Source organism: Urocitellus parryii, chromosome 1 (genome assembly GCF_045843805.1).
Source record: "Urocitellus parryii isolate mUroPar1 chromosome 1, mUroPar1.hap1, whole genome shotgun sequence".
In the NCBI taxonomy this organism is placed as follows: domain Eukaryota; kingdom Metazoa; phylum Chordata; class Mammalia; order Rodentia; family Sciuridae; genus Urocitellus; species Urocitellus parryii.
In genome coordinates, this window is record NC_135531.1 from 164125346 (window position 1) to 164141996 (window position 16651).

The 16651-nt window shown below is 43.6% G+C and overlaps 2 pseudogenes; one reads left to right on the forward strand and one right to left on the reverse strand.

The window, feature by feature from the left end:
- The first annotated feature begins 4933 nt into the window (after nucleotides 1-4933).
- LOC144254591 (olfactory receptor 2L13-like) lies at nucleotides 4934-5873 on the forward strand (annotated as a pseudogene).
- A 9229-nt stretch (nucleotides 5874-15102) lies between these two features.
- On the reverse strand, nucleotides 15103-16402 carry LOC113178638 (talin rod domain-containing protein 1-like; annotated as a pseudogene).
- Between the last annotated feature and the right edge of the window lie 249 nt (nucleotides 16403-16651).

Here is a 16651-nt window from a genome sequence, read left to right on the forward strand (position 1 = left end):
CACAGAGCTCACTTACTTCTGTCCCCTAAATTCTGTCCTCAGAATTCTCATAGGAAAATGCTGAGATTGAGTTATTTGAGGCTCAGACAAGTTGCTGGTTGTCTTGGGCTGATTCTCTAACACTTCAAAACTGTGCAATATTCATAACATTTGCAGGCTAAACTCAGGGTCCAACACTTGCTATGTTTACATGTATCAGGCTCTGTCAAACTGGATTTTCATTTTTTCTTTTTAAAAAATTCTATATATTTGAGCAATGGGCTTTGTAGGATGACCCACCTTGCAGCCACAGGAGTAGTTCTCTCCAAAGTATAATACAGCAAAAAATGTGGTGTTTAAATGATTGTGTTGTAAGAAAGAAGATTCCATACCTAATTTAAAAAAACAAAGTTGCTGGTAATCAATGAAAATACTACCACCCAAAGGTTCCAGATCATAACAGCTCAATTACAAGGTGTACAGGATCCTGAAAGTAATGATTCAGGCCCATTCTCTGAACACATGAAAATTTTTAATGTTGCAAAATTAGTTATTGTAGTAGCTACCATCAAAACTATTTAATCTGTAAAGTATACATTACATAATCTAAATATAAACATAGCCTACCTCCAAAAATGGCCCAAGGAAGATATAAACAGCAGACTGAAATTAAACCTGGACTAAACAATGAAAAGAGAAAAGCACCCCAGATAGCTCTGTGCCCTCCAAACCCCAGGTGTGTGTTAAGGATTGATTTATGAAATGATCTAGTCACACCTTGTTAGTTTGGTTGCTGTTACTAATTTACTTCTGAAGCTAATATTTTGTTTAGTTCATCAGCAGATCTACTGAGAGCCTGTGAGCCAGAGGCAGAGACAGAGGATTCAATGGGTCCCACCCTGTCCCTAAGCAGCACCCAGCTGTGCTGATGTGCCCAGGCCTCAGGGGTCCCTGGCATGCTTGACTTCCTTTGCTAAACCCAGGGTAGCCCAAGCTGTCCTCATTGCCCACTGCCTAGTCTCTGCCCTGGCCTCCTCCTCTCAGCTCTCTTCTCAACCAGAGCCCCCCATGTGAGCTCCAGAAGGGGACCTGACCCCATGCCACACCCACTGTCCTCTCACCTGGTCCAGAGCAGAGTCTGAGTCCTCCCCTCCCTACACACTTGCCCTGGGGCTTGAATTCCAGAGCCCTCTTGTCCCTGCTGCTGCCCTGATGACACAGGCAGGCTCCCCCAGGGCTGCTCCTGCTGCTCAGTCTATGCAGAGTGGTCCAGAGCCTGAGGGCCCCAGCAGCACCTCCTTGGAGTGGTGCTCAGTGCTGCTGCCCAGCTGTACCTCTGTCCTTCCTCCCTGCTCTATTGTTCTTGCACACACCTTGCAGCATGTATTTGGACTGCTGCTCTATTGTCTGTGTCACCCACTGAATATGAGCTCCAGAGTGTGGAATCTTGTGTATTTTAACCACTAAATCCTGTTGATGGCCATCAGCACTGCCACAAACAGAAGCAGTGAGCACATTTTGATGGGATGGATGGATCTCAGGGCTGGGCACATTGTGTTTTCCTTCTCTGTGAGGTCAGAGCTCTGTCCCTAGACCTGCTAGAGGCACAGGAAGCCTGAGATCTCACTGCTCTGCAGGTAAAGTGATGCTGTACTCCTGTTGGCTTCCTGACCACCACTTTTTTACTCTCAGTGCTTGTCAACCTGACAGCTTTCAAAATGTGTCCCCTCTTATGTGAAAAGCTCCCCTTTGCAATTGTATTCCTGTTTACTACGGTATATCAAGGAATCACTGCTGTTTACTTACTGAGATGAATCATGGCAACACACTATTGGTTGCTTTTCTTTCCTGTCAGAAAATCATTAATCCAAATTAACATCCACAGTAGTCTGTGGCAGCATCCCCATGGAAAAGCTCAAACATAAAGTGCAAATCTCTCTAAGACTAGACACAGGGAGAAGTCAAACACATACCAGCGATATAAGAAATGTTACGATCTCATTTTATGAATATTTGTGAGAATAAAAACAATGAAAATGAAATTGCCACATCTGACATGGCACAAGGAGAAGAAGAGAAGCTGTTAAGGGCTGAGAGGCAGATGCACATTCCCAAAGACCAGCCTAAGCAACAATATCACCTAGGAGAGGAACTCACTCATTTTCTTCTCATTTTGGTTTCTTTACTCTAAATGATTAATAACTAATTATGGTTTTACTTCCCCTACATAATTAAGTCTGAACAGGGCAAGTGCACACACGTGTAAGCTACAGTTAGGACACTGCCTCTGCCCACATTCCTTCCTAGGTGAGCAGCTCAGCAGCAGAGCCAGATCCTGATTATAACTTGGGAAACTAAACTGCAGGACAGGAAGAAATATCCTCTCCATGGCCCATGTGCCTGACCTAGAATTAGGCCTGATCCTATGGAGGACAGTAATCATTACACCAATTACTTTGAATGCTTTATTGCACACACAGTAAATCACTCACCAGTTACTAAATGTGCTATTGTGAAATGATTAGTAATATGATGTCAAATCTCTTCCAAGGCATAACTGTATTTGAGAATGTTATTCTTCACATCCATGAATTCTTCTTATTATCTGGGAAATAAAAAAAAAACTTAGTGTCTAAATCACATTAAAATAAATGAAGTAATGAGAAGAACCTTTCGTGTAAGTTACGGCTCACATCCAGGTTTCTTCTATATACAAAAAGTCTGTCCCTGTATGTGCTTCCATTATCCATACCCGTGTTGTATTTCTGTTACTGTTCTAGTTCTAGCTTGCCATTGTGAATATAGAATAAAAAATATTGCACATGATTTAATCGGTCAACTTCATCATATGTAATTTACTTCCAAGAAGAAAGGGAAAATGTATATTAAAAACCTTAATATTTGATATTAGTTTGTAAGGTTTTCACAATGAAAACCACATTAGGGAAGAGACAGTATCCAAAGAACATGCTATACTAAGGTTGATCATATAGGACTCATGATACCTTTACAACTTAAGAAAGATGATTTTGAATGATGACCCACTTCTAGGACCAGCCCAGCAGCTTCTGTTTAGGAGATGAGCAGCACAGCTCTGGGTTACTTACTGGCTTACTCAGCTGCAGCAGTGCCAGTGGGGAGGGGAGAGCAGGCACTAAAGGTGTGGAGGAGGCGAGGTCACTGAGGATGCAGACTCAAGCACACAGGGCACTTCTGCTCCCCACAGGCCATGCCTGTGGTGAACCTGAGTGCTGAGTTGGGGAGCCATAAAGAAAAAGGATCCTGGCTTCCTCTGGGGCTGAGCCTGGTGCATAGTTCTAGGAATGCTCCTGCCCAGCATTATCTAGGAAAGACTTCCTCAGTTATTTCATTTGTATTTGTTGCATATGGGAGTAGAATTTGTATTTCAATTTGAGATGGTTACCAGAAAGAACTGGGAAAGCGATTTTTATTTCTGATATCAAAATCTATTGAACAGTATTTTTTCACATATTCCTTGGCCAATGTATTTCCACTATTGAGAAGTATCTGTTTAAATAGCTTGCCCATTTATTAATTCAGCTACTTTTGCTACTGTTTTGTGAGTTCTTTATGTATTCTAGATAATAATGTTAGAAGAATACCTATCAAAGATTTTCTTCTATTCTCTCTTTCTTTCTTCACATTTCTTATCGTTTCCTTTTTTGTGCAGAAAGTTTTTAATTTGATGGCACACCATTTATGAACTCTGAGTGTTATCTCCTGAGCTTTGAGGTCCTATTCAGAAAATTGTTGCCTCTGCCTGTACGCTGGAGTGTTGATCCCATGTTTTCTTCTAGTAAAGTTTCTGGTTTGATTCACAGATCTTTGACACATTATGAGTTGAATTTTGTACAGAGTGAGAGATAAGGTTTTGTATCTTTTTTTTTCCATATTGGATAACCAGTTTTTCCAGCACCATTTGTAGAAAAGACCATCTTTTCTTCAATATATGTTATTGGCACTGCATCAGAGATCAGATGAATATAGATGAGAGGGCTTTTCCCTATGTCTTCTAGTGTGCCATTAGCAATTAGGATCATGTAAATTTAAACTACACTAAGATTTTACTTCACACCACTCAGAAAGGCAGTCATCAAGAATACAAAAATAATAAATGATAGAGAGGATGTGGGAAACAGGAAACACTTTTACAGTTTGGGGATTGTTAATTAGTACAACAAAACAGAAAACAGTATGGAGGTTCCTCAAAAGACTAAGCATTGAACAACCATATGACCCAGCTCTACCACTCCTCGGTTTGGTTTTTATACTGAAGAATTAAAGTCATTATACTGCAGTGATATATGCATACCCATGTTTATAGCAGCATAATTCAAAATAGCTAAACTATGGAACTAGCTATTTGTCCAGCCATAAAGAAAAAAAATAACTTTATTTAAAGAAAAATGGATAGAACTAGAGTTCATTATGTTATGGGAAAGAAGCCAAACTCTAAATATTGAGAGTCATATGTTTTCCTTCATATGTAGAAGCAAGAGGGAGAAAAGCAAAAGAAACTTAGGGGAAGTGGAAATCTCATGAAAATCAGAAATCAGTAGAGAAAAGGTTCTGGGACGTTGGAGGGAGGGAGAGATGGGGAACATTCTAGGGAGAGATTTCAGCCATATTGTATTGCCTGTACAAACATGTTAACAGCAAATGTCGTCATTATATTCATCTGTAATGCACCAATAAGAAATGGGGAAAAAGACAGACACATTTAGCAACTACTACACATTCATTATCTGAAGCATAAAGTTACTCATATAAAAAAATCTATTGAACAGAATCCATGGTGTTGTATGGATGACAATTCATTCAAAACAAACACTAATAAACTTAATTTCTTTTATTCTCCTTTTCTATTTGATCATGTTTATTGCTTAGTTTTGTTTTTATTTTTCTTTTAAGAAAATTAAAGCAGTGCCTTTTCATGGAGAAATGGAACCAAACTTCAAGTGATTTTATTTTGTTGGGATTGTTTCCTCAAAACCAAACTGGCCTCCTTCTCTTGCTCCTGATCATCTTTGTGTTTGTTCTTGCCTGTTTGGGGAACTCAGGGATGACTGCCCTCATCTTCTTGGACCCAAGGCTCCACACCCCCATGTACTTTCTACTCAGCCAGCTCTCCCTCATGGACCTGATGTACATCTCCACCACTGTCCCCAAGATGGCCATCAACTTCCTCTATGGCCAGAAGAGCATCTCCTTCCTGGGCTGTGGTGTGCAAATGTTCTTCTTCCTGACCATGGCCGGCTCAGAAGGTTTAATCCTGGCCTCCATGGCCTATGACCGCTTTGTGGCCATCTGCCACCCACTCCACTACCCCATCCGCATGAGTAAAAGCATGTGTTTGAAGATGATCCTGGTGCCCTGGACACTGGGCTTCATCAACTCCATGGCACACACATTTTACATCTTTCATCTTCCTTACTGCAGGTCTAGGGCCATCAATCACTTTTTTTTGTGACATCCCAGCCATGGTTCCTCTGGCCTGTATGGACACCTGGGTCTATGAGTACACAGTGTTTGTGAGCACGGGCCTGTTTCTCATTGTTCCTTTCCTTGGCATCACTGTGTCCTATGGACGGGTCCTTTTTGCTGTCTTACACATGCGCTCAAAAGAGGGAAGAAGAAAGGCCTTCACCACGTGCACCACACATTTAACCTTGGTGTCATTTTACTACACACCTTTTGCCTACACTTATTTCCGACCAAAGAATCTCCGATCCCCGGCAGAGGATAAGAACCTGGCTGTCTTCTACACCATCCTCACGCCCATGCTTAATCCCATCATCTACAGCCTGAGGAACAAGGAGGTGCTGGGGGCCATGGGAAGAGTGTGTGGGATGTTCTCCCCTAGGAAGAAGTGAGCATGGCTGTCCCTACTCCTCTGTATGGCTTCTCTCCATGCAGACTGGAACACCCTCATGAAGCACTGACCAATAGTACTATAGTGAAAATGATGCATGTCACTACATGTTTCTAGTGACATTTATAAGTAAAATTAATTGAAATAATATATTGATCATTATAAACTAATATAATGATTAATATTTTAATTTAAAACAAAACATGCTAAAATTTACAATGCAAATATTAATTGCATTTTATTTTATACTATTATGAATTATTTCATACAATACTGTACATGTTCTTACATATATTAGTCAATGTTATGTCTACATGCATCACATGAAATTATTATTGCTTATATACTTTGTTTTCATTCTATTTTGTCAAATCTTGTGTGTAATTTATACTTACAACCTACAGCTACTTGGACTATAGATCCATCAAGTGTCCCACAAACATATATGACCCAGTGTCTATGAATTTATAGGGCTTCTAGGTGACTAATGTCCTCTCCTTCAGAAAAACATGTGGCTTCATTTTCTGACTATGATCCTGGTCTTGGGACAAAGAATTGTACTCTCAACCCTTAAAAATAGCCATTCACTTCCTTTAAATTTCAATTGTAACTCTTGTAGCAATATAGTACCCTAAGCAGCTCCTAGAACCTGCCAATCCCATATCTCTGATCATTCTCCTGGCATATACTATGTAAAGAGCATTCTCTTCTCTGGGCAGATGCTGCACTTTTCCTTCACTTCCCTTTTCAAATTATTTGACCAGCAGCATCCATGATCCTTGACTCCACTAGGAGGTTCTCCTTGGCTCCTATCACCAGTGCCTCCTCTGAGCCGCTCTTTGGGGTCTTCTTTCCCACCACCTGGGCAGTCAACACAGTGTGCCTCTCTCATGTGCATGGCTGTGCCCTCCCCAGCCTCACAGGCAGCCTGTGTCTGCAGGTATCACTGGGTTTAGTGCTTTCTAATCTGCCTGCCTGGTCAGTTCCATGAGCCATCGGCCACATGCCCAGCTCCATCCTGGAGGTAACTCTCCATCCACGTTCTGTCCCATTTCACCAAACTGGGTTTTTAAAAATGTTTTAATATACTTAACCCTGCTCTGTGAGAACTGTTTTAGTGAATGTAACTCCTGCCCCCAACATTCATGATGTTGTGTTATTGACATGATGGGTGACCCAGGCGACACCTGGGGTTCAGTGCCAGATCTAGTTTGTGGCTGTGTATTGCTGTTGCTTGCATTAAATGTTGACCCACTATTCTGCTTTGTGTGGCCATTAGTAATATACAGGTCATTTCATGTGCCATATATTTATTTTAAGGCTGTATATTGGTCACCACCATAATTATTTCTTGCCCCCCTTTTTTCCTAAGAGCAGATAGGAAGTGATTGGGTTGCTACAGATTCACGAAAACCTCCATTCCAAATCCAGAGTAGGGAAAAACAACAGATGAGTGGAACAAAAATGATAAAAAATGAAACATCAAACACACCACACACACACACACACACACACACACACACACACACAGTGCACTCCCCTGGAGCCCAGGTTCAGAAACCTCGCCAGTCCCTGCACAGGCCGCACATACTCCACCACATGCACATTCCCCAGGTCAGGCCTGGAGTGCAGATGCGGGTTCTGGACACTTTCTGTTCTCCCAGATGCCTGCACCAGCTGCCAGCAGCCAAGGGCACCCTCAGGCCTGGGAATCCCCAGCCCGCCCAGAGATGCTCAACATCTTTCCATCACCAACCTCCTGCCTTTCTGGGTCTGTTGAGATCCACTTCCCTCTCTTCCACAGGTTCACAGATGCCAAGTTCATTGCCAGGGCTTCCCTCCCTGGCTGCCTGAAGGGAAGGGGGGGGATGGAGCAGACTCCCCCGCCAGCAAAACTGGCTCATCTCTAATGCAGTACTTTTTGTTCCATGTTCAAAACCTATAAATGTCTCTCTACAGTTACTTTACTATCCAATGCTGAATTCCAGTGAATTTCCTCCATCACCCTGTTAGGAAGCAATCCTCCTGCTGCTGGGATCCCACCCAGCTCAGGGGCAGCTGGCACCTGACCCTTCCTCTACTCCACCTTCCCCCACATGGAGTAAGTTTCTCCTCCAACACTTTCACCAAGTTACCAGGGAAATCCATCTTTTCTCATTGTAGAATAACACTGCTTGGTTTTTTCCCACACATAACCATGTAATCACTGTGTGTTCATCTGAACTGATAGGACATCAAGTCCCACCTTTGACCTTTGTTTCCTGACAATGCCTTCCAGAAGCACCCCGTGTGGAAGGCAGCATTCCCTGAAAGGCAGAAGTCACTCAACCTTTTCAGAGTGTATATGACTGCACCACTGGCAGTAAGAAGCTTGTTTGGTTTCTGGAATGGTGGGGACAGTGAAGGCCACTCTGGGGTGCTCTTGGAAAACACCTGGGAGCTGCCACAGATCTCAGAAGGTATGTGGTGCCCCCCTGATGGTCTGGGTCTCTGGCACCAACGTGGTGCATCCACTGAATGATGTCTAGAAGCTGATTGTAATCCCGGCTGCCTACATGCCTGCCTGCCTCAGAGAGGACTGCTTTCATTCTCTTCTCCTCTCCAAGGTGTGGAAACCCCATTACTGGCAGGTGACAGCAGAGGTCACATAGGGAATACACTCCTGGGTGATGGTTTCCCACTCTCTTCTGCCAAGCACCTGAGATCTCACACTTCAATGGAGTGGCCAACACTCTGACAATAATTCCATTAACATAAAAATGCAGACACATGTTCAAAATACTGTGACCTAGTGAGAAAGTCATGCTTCTTTAATGAAAAGGAGAATTTTAAAAAACCTTGTTTTTCCATTTTTTGATTGAAAAAATAATAATAGCAAATAAAAATAAATAAATAAAGCCATAGGTTACTGAAATATTACTGTAGAAATTTTAAAATCCAACTGAAATTCTAAATATTATACAAGATTAATATTAAAATTATATTATTTTTTATTCTTTTTAGTAACTGTAATGCAAATCATTATATTTTGTTTCTTCTAAGAATTTGGTGACTCTTTTGCAGGGAGTTTGGTTGGATCTAATGGCATGTTGACTGTAATGATTTTGAATTGTGTGAGGTGCCTCCTGGTGTTGATTTGCATTTCTATTTGATTACCTTATTTTCAGTATTTCTTAGCAGAATGAAAAAATATTAAACAATTTTTTTCTGTGATAATACATGCTGTATGGCTATAAAGAGTTGGACAAGATCAGGGGAACTGGAGATGAATTATTTATATTACTCAAACAACTCAATAGCAAGAAAATAATCTTATGGTTAAATGGTCAAGTGATATGATAAGTATTCCACTAAAAAATGTACAAAGGATCAACAGATGTTTGAAGAATGTTTAACATCACCAATCATAAGTGAAATTCAAACTAAAGTCACAGAGATTCCACTTCATACCTATTTATTTGTTCACTTCATACCTATTTGAATGGTTATTATCAAAAAACAAAAGCTACATGTTTGTGAGAATTCAGAGAAAAGGGAACACTCACACACTTTGCTAATGGAAATGACAAATGGTGCAGTCACTTTGGGAAAAGGTCTAGTGGCTCCTGGAAAACCTAAGGTAGAACTACCATAGAATGCAGCAGTCCTCGGCAGGGTGTGTCTTCAAACCACATGAGTTAGTGTGTCAAAGAAAGTCCATGTGTCTAGCATGTGGCAGCGTCATTCCCAGTGCTACACAGGCACAGAATCAACCCAGGTGTGCATCAGCGAATGAATGAACTGAGAAAACACGTGTATGTGCAGGAGACATCATACCACACATCATTAGAGAGGAGGGACAGTCTCTCACTAGTGACAATGGGTGACTTGGAAGACATAGTATGAAATGAGCCAGGCTCAGCGGAACAAGCAGCAAACCTTGACCCTGGAGTCAGAAAAAATGATACTCTTAGAAGCAGAGTGGCACTGTGGCCAACCGAGCTTCTGGGAAAGTGACGTGGCCTGGCAGGAATTCAAAGGAAGCAGTTCAAGAGATCTACATGAAGCATGGTGTCCTCAGCTATAATCATGAACCACATGTTGAAAACAGCTGAGAAGACAGAGGTTAAGTGCTGTCAGGACAAAAAACCCCCAAGTGCACAAGGTACTGCATCTGCTAACTAGTCAAAGCTAACCATTGCAAAACACATGTCTATCAAAAGACCATGAGGTACAGCAAGAAATAAAATTGTTAAAAATAACATTTTAAAGTTAATTCTTGCATAATTCCATAATCTGTGTTTTTGAGGATGTCAGTAGGTGAATAAAACTATATTTTATGAACAATATGTACTCCTTTATAAAATTCAAAGTCAACCTAAGAGGTGTAGCTCTAAATATCCTGTGTGTACCTGGCACTCTTCCAAGAAATTTTCAATAACAAATTACTTTATACCCACAGACCATATATACCATGTACCCTGATATCATCCAGTTTTATAGGTGAAGAAACAAAGAACCAATTGCTTACACTGTAAGTAATTGAAAAACCAGCCTCTATCTCAGAGCAAAGCCTGTCCAAGGAAGGGACATGGCCTTTGTCCTTGGAAAAACCCACAGAGCACTCCTAGGCACATTCCCACCCTGCTAAGTTGTTTATCTACAAATAACAGGAGAGATCTGCTGCGCCAGGTGTCCCTGACTCAGTCAGGCTAGGTGGAGATCCATAGCAACCCCCTAGCAGTCACCAATCAGCATGAGACAGGGAAATACCTGGGATGCTAGATGACCCTCCCAGTATTTTATGGTGGTTGATAACAAGTTGGGAAACCATGCAGTTCAGCACGTACACCCATCTTGGCTCAAACCAATCAGTTCAAACGAATACCCCTTTTGTACTGACCAATCACCCCTCCCCAACTTGTTCCTGCCAGTGAATGTGCTAATCATGTTTTAGAGTTGTTATTTGATTTTCCCCGGTGTGTGATGATTTGCTATGATGTATGTGAAGTCCCTGCCCTCTCCAAAGAATGTATAAAAATGCTGCAAACCCTGGGCGTGGGGCCTCTCATCTTCACCAGTTGCTGTGTGTGCGTGCGGAGGACCGAGCTAGCTTGCAATAAACACCTCTTTGCTGCTTGCATCGATCTTGGGTCTCTGGTGGTCTTTGGGGGTCCCGAATTCGAGCATAACATAATACAGCTGAGAGCAGTAAAAAATCATAAAGCCAAGAAACAGACATGATCTAGATCCAAAGGGAAAATGTGAAATTCTGAGCTGAGATTGCCTCATGGCCTTCTTCAGATGGAGGCTTCTGGTGCTGGTGACTGTGTGACTCAATGATATTTTTATTTATGTTTTTCCAAGGAAACAAACTCGACTGAGCTCAGTATTTGAAGGACAGTTTTTAATTAGGCAGCATCCTACCTGAGGGAAGGCAGAGAAAACAAGAAGAGTTCCTCAGAGGACAGTGCAGGCAGAGGCACTCTGTGGCGTGAGTCTCTGTGGGAGAGTCCTGTGGGCCTTGAATCTCCTTACTCGCTGGCAGAGTATGACTCCAACATCAAGAAAAGATGATTGTTCTGGACACTTTCCTGGGCAATCTTCATTCCTCCTGAGTACACTCCTGGGGACATCGCAGGGAAAATATAAAAGATAGCAATTTACATCTAGCATTTCTGAAAAAAATAGGATTTATTTTACACCAAAAGAAATTAATCAAGTTTCAGGCATTATGATGACCAATGTGTTGTTCTGCTTGGGTGAGTCATTACTTAATCCAACATCCTTCATCTTACTTCTAATACACAACTGAAAATAAAGTTATAAAGTAACCCATCAAGTCTTTAGTTCTGGATAAATATAAGAAAAATTGAGAAATGCTCTGAAACATAGATTTTATGTACTTACCAATATGTTTCTGAGGTTATACAACCTTTAGAGGCTTTTCAATAGTTGGGAGGGCATATTAGACTCACAAAATTTTTGAGTTATAAAAAACATATCCTGAACATATAATTATTGAATGTTGTAACATGGATTGTTGAAGAGATTGACTTATTTATACAATTCTGATGGCTCAAATAAGATTAAAATTAAGATTTCAATACAAGAATTGAATTTTATCCAAATATTACATTATAATCGAAAATAGTTACTCTGAAAATAGGTGTTTTACAGAAAAAAAGATCTTTTTCTACCAGGTATATTAAAACATAAATTAATGCAGATGAAATAGCTTATTGTAAATAGTACTCAAAAATGTAAAACCTGCCAGGCATGATAATGTGCTCTAGAATCCCAATGACTCAGAGGCTGAGGCAGAAGAATTGGCAAGTTCCAGGCAAGGCCAGGCAAATTAGGGGAGATGCCATCTCAAAAAAAATGAAATGCTGGGGATCCAGCTCAGTGTTAGAACACCTGCCAAGCATGAACAAGGCCCTGCATTCATCATCCCCAGGACCAAAAACAGAAAGTTAGGTAAATTTTAGTTAGACCTAAACCAAAGTTAGGTAAGAAGTTGCAATTAAAAAAAAGGACTGGGAGCACTTCAGATTCTCAGATCCTGGAGAACATTTTAATAGAATAACTTGAGTAATCACAGCCCAGAGAGTATACAGAAGGGTCTGCCATATCTCTCTCTGTGTAAAAACTGTTCCTTCTGCATAAAACTGTTGAGCATGAAAGAACTGCCACATTATGGAGCAGTATATTAAGCATTATAGGTGCAAGTCATTTAACAACAGAAGTTAAAATTATATAATTATTCTAAAATGACTGTTTGATGCTATGTCCCTCTTATTTATAGGTTGAAAATGAAATGCTCAGCCCTGAAATTATAGATTTCTAGATAATCACATACCATGCATTTGGTGAACATCCAACTAGAAGTAAACCAAACTGTCACAATGTCCTAGCGTGTCTAAAGTCTTAATGTCTCAGTAATACTATTTGTTGGAGGGAGAACATTGTTCCAGCAGATGACTGAGGCTGTAGAAATACAACTTTTATTGAGCCTGTTTACCACATATCCCACCTAGGTGATATCTGTACTCCTGTTTGACACAGACCAGTGCTTTAGAATGATGATTCTGTCATGCAATAGCAAGAACACACAATGTTGATGGAGAAGATGAAACCGGCCCATTTCAGAGCACAGCGGGATTCTAGGTGGAGAGTGGCAACCCTGTAACCCTCTCCAGGGCAGAGCTGCAGAGCGGGATGGAGGGGAACAAAAGGGACCCTGGGAGCTGACTTTGTTATCCTGGACTGCTTCTACCACACCCAAGCCCCCAGGCTTCTCTTCACCCTTGTCTTCCTGGTTTTCCTTGTGTCCCTTGGGGGCTATGGCATGATGTTGACTCTAATTGGGCTGGACATGTACTTCCACACCCCTATGTACTTCCTTCTCAGCCATCAGTTTCTCTTGGACAGCTCCACCTTTTTCTCCAAGATAGGCATTGACTTTTTGGCTGGAAGAAGCAGCATCTCCTCTGCTACCTGTGGATTTCATCTCTTCTTTTTCATGACTCTAGTGGGTGCTGAGCGCCTCCTCCTGGCGGTCATGGCTTACTTACGACTGCTACATGGCTATCTGCCACCCACTGCACTATTCAGTCCTCATGTGCCCCATTATCTGTATTGTCCTTGTGGCTGGAACCTGGCTGGGGTGCTCCTCAATGCTTTGGTCAGGTCGTGTACACCATGGCTCTCCCCTCTATGCATCCAGGGAAATTCACCACTTCTTTGGTGAGATCTGCGCTCTGCTGAAACTCATCTGTTCTGACACCTCTCTTTATGAAAACAGTCTCTGTGTCAGTAGCATTGTGTTCCTGCTCATTCCAATATCTGCCCTAATGGCCTCATATGGGAGACATTATAGGTGCAAATCATTTAACAACATAAGTTAAAATTATATAATAATTCTAAAATGTCTACTTATCTGATGCTATGTCTCTCTTATTTATAGAAAAGGAACCAGAGAAACAAGTGCTCAGTCCTGGAATCATGGCTTTCTAGAAAATCACATACCATGCATTTGGTGAACAGCCAATTAGAAGTAAGCCAAATTATCACAATGTCCTAGTGTGCGTGTATCCAAGAGTGGCCTCCTCTCCACTATTTTGAAGTCAGGATCCAACATGGGGGTCAACAAGGCTCTGGCAACCTCTCTTCTCATGTGATTGTGATGTCCCTCCTCTATGGATCAGCCATCAGCAAGTACTTCCTGCCCAGAGCCTATCACACAGCTGAGCAGGATGAAGGGTCTTCATCTTCTACACCATCCTCTCACCCATGCTCAACACACTCATCTACAGCCTGAGGAACAAGGAGGTGGCTGCAGGAAGGTTCTGGCATGATGAATTACCAGAAGTTGGCTTTTATTGTGAGCATGTTGGGGAAGGATGGACCTCCGCTGAAGAAGGGCATTATCAGAACAGAGACGCCAATACATAGCAGGCAAAGGGCACTTCTCTGCAGACAAACCAGTCCACCTGCGAAAGCAGACTGCTGATGGGGCAGAGCCCTGCTTCTTGTGAGCTTCTACTAAGCATAATACTGAAAATAAGAAATATACCAGCATATTTGATCAAAATAAACCACAACCCTTTTGTTTAATTTTAAATGTGAACATATTCAATGTTGATAGTACACAGAAATTTATACTATTTCTTTTTTTAAAAAAAAAACATAACATTTTAATAGATGAAATAAATACTCCAGTACATGCAAGGTAAAAACTTGACACTGGGGGAAAAATAAATCACTCTATGGTGTAAATTAAAAAATAAAACATACTCACAGTAGCTTTCCTCCCATTTGCAAATCACATGGCAAAGTCATACTCTTTTCACACCAATATACTCCTAATTCAACACAATTAATTAAAAAAATAACATACAAAAAAAGGTAGCTACATCCATGTCTAAGGAGTGAAACTGAGGTAACCTTTCTTTTAATTAAAATAAAAAAGAAGAAATGAACCCATGACCTCCTTCCTGCCCAATTAATAAAATTCAGTTGACGGACAGGGGTGGGGGGTGTAGGGGTAAAACCACAACCAGCAGATTACCCATTTTCTGCTCCCCACTCCTGTATGGGCTGCTTGACACCTGGGCTCTTCGGTGCATGTGAGTTGTGTGCGTGGCCCTGACTTCTGGAAGATTCCTCTTGGGCAATTAACATGGTGGGGGTGGTGGTGGCGGGGGTTCCACCTATGATTTCTTTGGTATAAATGGAGGGGGCAGAGAATAAGTGTCTTCCTTTAGGCTGGGGTAGAAGAAAGGGCATGGGGTGGAGGGGGGTGTTGCTAATTCACAGAATTGGAATTTACTGGCGGTAAAGTCCTGGGTGAAGACCTCTCTCTTAAAGCCTGAGATAGCAGGGTTCCTCAGCCTCTCCCTGTGGTCCGACATCTTGGCGCCCCCATCAGGGTGCTGTGCCAGATCCCTGAGGCACTGGGTCAGAAGCACACAGGCTGACACCATGCTCATGGTACCACCCAGGATGGCGGTCTGCACCGCCTTGCCCTCTGCGCTCACAGCGGCCGCGCGACCCAGGAACTGCGGCTCAGTGGCAAAGCCCACCAGTGCGCTCACAGCCTGCACCAGGGGCCCACTGAAGAGCGCGAAGCGGCTGCGCGCCAGTTCACTGGGTGCCACCTTCACCTCCCTTGCAAGCCAGCAGCGCCTATGCACTGGTGCTCATGCACTTGAGGCCCAGCTTGAACTGCTCCCATGAAAAGCGGTCCAGTGACTTGACACTGGCTAGGGCGCATGCCTCCCTCAGGAATTTGAGGTTGCGCGACAGACCCTGGGACACCTCCAGCAGCAGCTGCCGGGTCATATCGGCCAGTGGGGTGGCTCTTAGCACCGCGCAGCCCTGCTCCACCTCGCGGCGACAGCTTGTCACGCGGTAGCGATCCACTAGGCCCCGCTGAGCAGGCTGTGCGCCTGGGGTGGCCACTGCAGCCAGATAGGCGGCGTGGGCTGAGCACTCGGTCAGCGACACCACCAGGTCGCCCAGTTCCACTAGACTGTCCCCAGCCTCTCCAAATCGACCCATGTTAAGCTGGCTTTGCACATCATGGGTGAGAATGGAGAACCCCTTGGTGCGCGCAGTGATGGTGTCCTGGCACTGCTCAAAGGACTCCGCACTAGCACAAGAGGAGGCGGGGCCCTCGAAGAGTACTGGCCAGGCCTCACTGGACAGTAGTAGCAGGTCGGCCACCAGCTGCATCTTACCTTTGCAGTGGTCGCAGACCGACACCAGCCTCTTCCGTGGCTGCGAGCTGGCCGCACCGACGGCGCTCACAGGAGCCGGAGAAGCCGCCTCGCCAGTGGGCTTCCCAGCGCTGCCACTAGCCATCGCGCCCAGGGGGCACTGGCATGCCGCTGGGGAGCCCGCTACCACCGCCGCTGCCGCCGCCCCCGCGACTCAGCTGGCCAAGGCCGCGGTGCCTTCCCCGCACCATCATGCCATCCACCGCCGCGGGTAGAGGGCACTGGGCTGCGGCGGCCAGAGCCCGGGCAGCATAGGGTGAGCCCGAGGGCCAGAGAACACCGGAGGCTCTTCGTGGCGTGAAGATAGGCTGCAGCGTTCGGCCTCCTAAAAGGCTTGCAGGAAGCATGAACCGCGGGAGAATAAACTCACAGTCCGCGCTCCTCGCCTCGGTGCTGCCAGGAAAGTCCCTTCTGCTGAGCCGCTGCAGCCTTCCTGGGCATGGCCTGGCCCAGCCTCCCCGGAGCGGAGAGGGCGGACAGGGAAGCTGGGAGTTGTCCTTCCTTCCTTTCTTTGAAA